The sequence below is a fragment of the Tamandua tetradactyla genome, chromosome 19 (genome assembly GCF_023851605.1).
Source record: "Tamandua tetradactyla isolate mTamTet1 chromosome 19, mTamTet1.pri, whole genome shotgun sequence".
NCBI lineage: Eukaryota > Metazoa > Chordata > Mammalia > Pilosa > Myrmecophagidae > Tamandua > Tamandua tetradactyla.
The window spans coordinates 66,499,070-66,505,241 of NC_135345.1; the positions used below are offsets into that span (position 1 = coordinate 66,499,070).

A 6,172-nucleotide genomic window follows, 5' to 3' on the forward strand; every position below is an offset into this window, starting at 1 on the left:
TGGCTTATCAAGGCCTTGATTTTGGACTCCAGGTTCCAAAATCATGAGACAATAAACTCCAGTTTTTAAGAACCCATTGTGTGGCATTTGTTATAATACTGTTGGCAAACTAAGATAGTGAACATCTACATGTATGCAGGATTTATACACTATTTTCTTAAAGAAGCAACATGTGATAAAATGGAATGATTTTTATGATTTTCCAAAGCACCAGAGATGAAAAACAGTTGTGGATACAAATGTGTCTTATACCTAGCAGTGCATTCACTAATTGACTTGACTGAATGCAATAAATAGCAGTGGGTATATATACATATATATATTCCCATATAGATATAGATATAGATAAAGATATCGCTATATAGATGTAGATACCCTAGTAATTAAAATCTGTAGATGAACATTGGGTTCTGAATAAATGCAGATTACTGGGGGATTTTTTGGTAAATATATGTCTTTATATAAATTTCCATGCAGGATTATTGCTACTGACTACATAATCCTACAGGACTTGCGAGACCATGGCTGTAGATCTCACAAAGAGAGTGGTTCTCTGCAGATTGGGGAAGAGGTAAAAGCAGCAGAACACCTTTGCAATTTTTAAAATAAATTCTCTCTTTTATTTAAACCAAATGGAAAATAAAGCCTGTAGTATGGAGAATTTATATGCTTATCAGTGTGAAAATTTAACCATGGATACCATCATAGATATTGGCCATGTCTATTGATATAAAGTCATCAGAATACTTTGAATGACTGAAGGCAGTTTTTTTTTATCTTCCTAGGTAGAAATGGCATTCTGTTTATTCAGACTTGGACAGAGATGTTTTAACTTTATGCAATTTTCAAATGTGTACCATTAATTTTATTCAAATTGTATACTTCCTTTTATAAGTTAAATCAATTTAGAAAAATCAATTCTAACCACATTTCGGGTAGTTTTGTGAGGAAAAACACTTTAAATCATCTCAGTAAATGAATCCATTTACATTAACTGTGATACTTGAAAATAAGCAGTGCATAATTTTTTAAAAGGCTCTATTCTTTATGCTTTAGAATTGACTGAAACTGGGATTTTCAGTTTTAAACCTGACACCTTGTAATCACACACACATACACAGACAAAAGTAAAAAGGTACTTTTACTATCATTGTGCTTACTTACTACCTATGGCTCTCCTGTGTCAAGTCTGTTAGCTGCATTCTCAGCTGCTCAACATTAACAGTTGATTTTTCTCTTACGCAAAGTTGTGCAGATATGCTGCTGCCTCTTCAGGGCATCTCCCTTTCTACAGTGACTCAGGGATTCTGACTGCTTCCGTTTGGTCACCACCACAGAGGAAAAGTTTCTGACCATGGAGCAAACACATGACTCTTCAATTCCTAAACCTGGAAATCACATTTGCTGCCCTCGAATACAAGTGGTTAGGTCCACCTGCACACTGGTAGACTTGAGAAATGTGCCTTTCCTGTACACTCAGGAAGAGAAAAACCAAGTAACTTTTTCTGTGCCATAATTATTGCTATGTGCCAAGCAAGTGCTTTTCAAATGTTATTTTATTTTATTTTTCCTCAACCACTATGAAATAGGCACATTTTTATTTCCACTTTTAAGTAAGGAAACAAAGTCAATCAGATTGAGGAATTAATAACTCCTCTATTAAGTGGAGGGGCTATTATTAAAATCTGAAACTGTCTCAGTTTTATTACTATATTTTAATATAAGAATTAGTTTTTTAGAATATAAACCTGATCTTTCAGAAGATAAACCATAATAAGCAAGTGAATTAGTTTAATAATTAAATTCTAGAGTCCTTTAAAAGGGAACTATTTTGGAAAAAGCTGACACAGATAGAGACGTTTGGAGGTGCAGAAAATGTCCCCAGGGAGCCACTTAAAATGAGATACCAGGAGAGAAAGCTAGCAGACAATGCCATGTGCCTTCCTAGCTGACAAAGAAACCCCAAACATCATTGGCCCTTTCTTGAGTCAACATATCTTTCTCTGGTATGACCTAGTTTGGACATTTTTCTAGCCTTAGAACTGTAAACTTGTAACTTAATAAATATCCTTTACAAAAGCTGACCCAGTGTGCACGGGTGGTTTAGTGGTAGAATGCTGGCCTTCCTTGTAGGAGACCCAGATTTGATTCCCAGACCATGAGCCACCCTCCCCAAATAAAAACTAACCCACTTCTAAAAAAAAAATTGCTAACCCATTTCTGGTATATTGCATTTCTGAAAGCATTAAGAAACTAAAACTGTAATCTAAAAAACTGATTGCAGAAATATAAAAATATTCACCTTGTATTAAAAATACCAGATGATAATATACAAAACTATTAATTGGCCCACTGGTATGGAATATAAACAAAGTGTTCCAGTTACTCGTGTTTCTATAGGTATTTGCAGCTCCTAAACAACTGAATATGATACAATCTTGTATGACTATAAGTGATGGGGTGCTCGCTTCAGCAACACATATACTAAAATTGGAATGATACAGAGAAGATTAGCATGGCACCTGTGCAAGGATACCATGTAAACTCATGAAGTATTCCTTTTTTTTAAAAGAAAAGAAAAGAAGTGATGGGGAGATATGATGGAGGCTCAGTGGCAGAATTCTCACCTGTCTGCTAAAGAACTCAGTGCCTATCCATGACAAAAAAAAAAAAAAAAAGAAAAGAAGTGATGAATTCTATAACATGTACATAAAAATGCATCAAGTGAGTGAGCAAATTATTTTACAAATAATTAAATCTAACAGTTCACCTATAAATATGGCTTTTATACATGGAATTTAGTACAAATATTATTTTCAATACTAACTTATATTAAGCACATTTGCAAAATCATATTCATTTTAATGTGCATTCAGAATACCAAAACAAGTTGAAGAAAAAAAAAATCAATTAATCTGCCATTTCAAAATCAGGTTGGTTCATTAATGAATAAAAAATGTATTTATAAGAAATCATATACTTGTATACTGCATTTGATTATATTTATTTATATGTAAATAATGCTTACTTAAATTCCACAAATAATGTAGTATACAAGATAACAAATGGATGAAATTAATGTTTCATTTATATAAGAGAGAGTGGTTCATATTTTCAGTTATTTTAATAAAATACAGACTTTTTGATAATAATAACGTAGGATAATACATTTCACATATGAAATTAATGAGTTCAGTGGCCATGGGTTAAATTAATGACAATGAGGATGGCAGTGTTCCGAGTAAACAAAGATTGTAATCATCTAATTCGTGGGTTAGGGTGGAGGGAGAGAAGAGCCAGCAATACCTAGATGATTCGGAAATTGTTGGTGAAGCATGTGTAAACTCACGGCCAGGTCTGGTTTTGACAATGGTGACCAGGGTTCTTATGTGTAATGTAAGCTTTTCTGGCCTCAAATATTTTCTCAAAGATTTTTCAGTAACTCGGGCCCTCATTTTATGTAGAGTCGGTTTTATAGGAATTGAGGAGAAATCAAGCAGACCTCAGGAGGATCTCTAACGATGCATTGCCTCAGGATAGCATGCTCCCTTTGTGATGTCAGGACATTTGAATAGAGCACTTTATCTAATCCATTTTAATACAATAAAAATTTCCAACTCTCTGAGGCACAACACCACAGAAAACCTCTTACAGTTCTCTCCCTTATAAAATATATTTTGTATGAATTAAGACATAGGGCCAGATTCTCATACTTTGTAACTCCAGCGAAATACCTACTCATCAAACCTACTTATACTGTATTTCCCTAGAGTTAAAAAAATAAGAATTTGGCCCATAGAATTTCACTCTCTTGCCTTGCCTTAGAGTACTCTAACTTTTACTGGGACTCTGTAATTTGAAAACCTCATTGTCCCAATTTTCTCTTCTTCCAACATATATCAGCTAAAGTCTGAGTGTTATCACTCTGATTGCCTCAACTTTTATCCATGCCTCCTTTAGTCCAAACCTTCTCTGCAGTATTATTGATGCTATGGGATGCAGCCTTTTCCCTGCATTGTCCATATGGTGAAATGAACAGGAATAATAAGTGAAGTGAATTTTTTTCTTTTTAGAAAAAAAGCAGAGTCAGATATCCACTTTTTTCTTAAATGTTTAAGACCAAAAATAACATTTTGTTAATTTACATAAAACAAATTCACATACACATGTGAAGCACATAGGAGGCCCTCAGTTGTTATTTGATGATTAATTGAACTGAAAAGGAATATGGATATGGCAACCCAAGCAAAATATACTAGCCAATCTCTTCAATATTTTTAACTATCTTGGAAGCTGTTTCAGGTCACTGTATCTATTTTTCACTAAAAGGGATATGCAGATTATTAACAAACACATAAAAAATGCTCAATATCATTAGCTTTTAGGGAAATGCAAATTAAAACCACAATGAAATATTGCTATTCACTTGTCCAAATGTATAAAATGAAACGCAGTGATAATACCAAATGCTGTTGAAGATACAGGAACACTGAATCACTCCTACATTGCTGGTGTGAATGTGAAATGGTATGGTCCCTCTGGAAAATAGTTTGGCAATTTATTAAAAAATTAAAAAAAATTACAACTACCATATGACCCAGAAATTTCCCTCCTGGATATTTATCTCAGAGAAATGAAAATTTCAGTTCACACAAATTTTACACATTAGTGCTCACAGCAGCTTTATTTGTAGAAACCCAAAGCAGGAAACAGCCCAGATTTCTGCAATGGGTAATGGTTAAAGAAACTGTAGTATAGTCAGACTGTTGAATACTATTCCACAATAAAATGATACAAACTATTGATACATACAACACCCTGGATGAATTTTCAGGGAATTATTCTGAGAGAACCCACAGGTATGGTTACAAAAGACAAAACAAAGAATCCTTGTGGTGTTGGAACGATTTAGTATCTGGACTGCGGTGATTAATAATCAACTTACAAGAGACAAAATTATACAGAATTTAGTACATACACACATACACAAACAGATACAAATAAAACTGGGGAAATCTGAATAACCTTAGGGAAATGCATCAATGTCAATATTCTGGTCGTAGTATTATAATATAGATTTGCAAATGTTACACTGGAGAAAACTGAACAAAGTATAAGAGAACTCACTGTGTATTATTTCTGTATTAGTTTACAGAATTGCATGTGAACCCACATTTTTTTTCTATAAAAATTTCAATCTAAAATTCAAATACTGCTGGACACCCAGTTTCGATGCCTGGAGCCTAAACAAACCAAAAAATATATGTATATATTTATATATAGAAAACAAAAAAGAACAGGGTAAAATTAAATTAACATAAACTCTGTAAAATAAAACAGAAAACAAATGAAAAGAAAAAGAAAATTTTATTATTTATATTAACCTCTTAATTTTCTTTATTATTTATTATTTTGAAATAATTGAAATTTAATCATCCATTGATTAATATATATGTGGATGAAGTAAACAATTTGGTAATTAAGAAAAATAGTACCTAGTGAGTTGTACTCACAATAGGTAAAATATACTCACAAAATGTAAAAAGATAAAAAACACAAAAAACACTTGAAACTAGATTAAAGCAGTTTATGGAGTCTTGTTATCTGCAGCCTGAATTTCCATGGATTAAAAGAAATTGTTTTTTATAAATTTTCATAGTGGAAGAGACTGAGGAAGAACCCATAGCTCTGAAGTCTCTGCTGTCACTTTTTTTTTTTTTGTATGGGCAGGCACAGGAATTGAACCTGGGTCTCCGTTGTGTTGTGCAGGTGAGAAAGTCTGCCACTGAGCCACCGTTGCACTGCTTCCTGCTATTATTTTTGACAGAAGAGACTAGGATGTACTTACATAAGCAAAAACAGGCATATCTGGTCTTGCTTCATTCCCCTTCAAGGTGGGGTAACTTCCTTTTGTGACTAGTATTCCCCCTATATTGCTCAAAATCCTTTCTGCTACTCCTAAACCAAAAATACTACTCCAACGTGAAAAAATAAACATGACTGTGGACATTGTACTCAATGATTTCAGAATATACGAGGCGGGGAAATGCTTTATGCATACTTGATGCTAGTCTATATTATTGTGAATTATTAAGATATATGACATATATGATTTAGGTGATTTTGATTTGGTAATCCAACACTTTTTAACAATAGAAACATGTATTTTATC

The 6,172-nt window shown here is 33.2% G+C and overlaps 1 non-coding gene across 1 annotated transcript; it reads left to right on the plus strand.

Annotated features, from left to right (window-relative positions):
• Positions 1-2,460: 2,460 nt before the first annotated feature.
• LOC143663813 (U6 spliceosomal RNA) lies at positions 2,461-2,567 on the plus strand. Its single transcript, XR_013166194.1, has one exon. It is a non-coding gene; the product is annotated as a U6 spliceosomal RNA (small nuclear RNA).
• Positions 2,568-6,172: the final 3,605 nt, after the last annotated feature.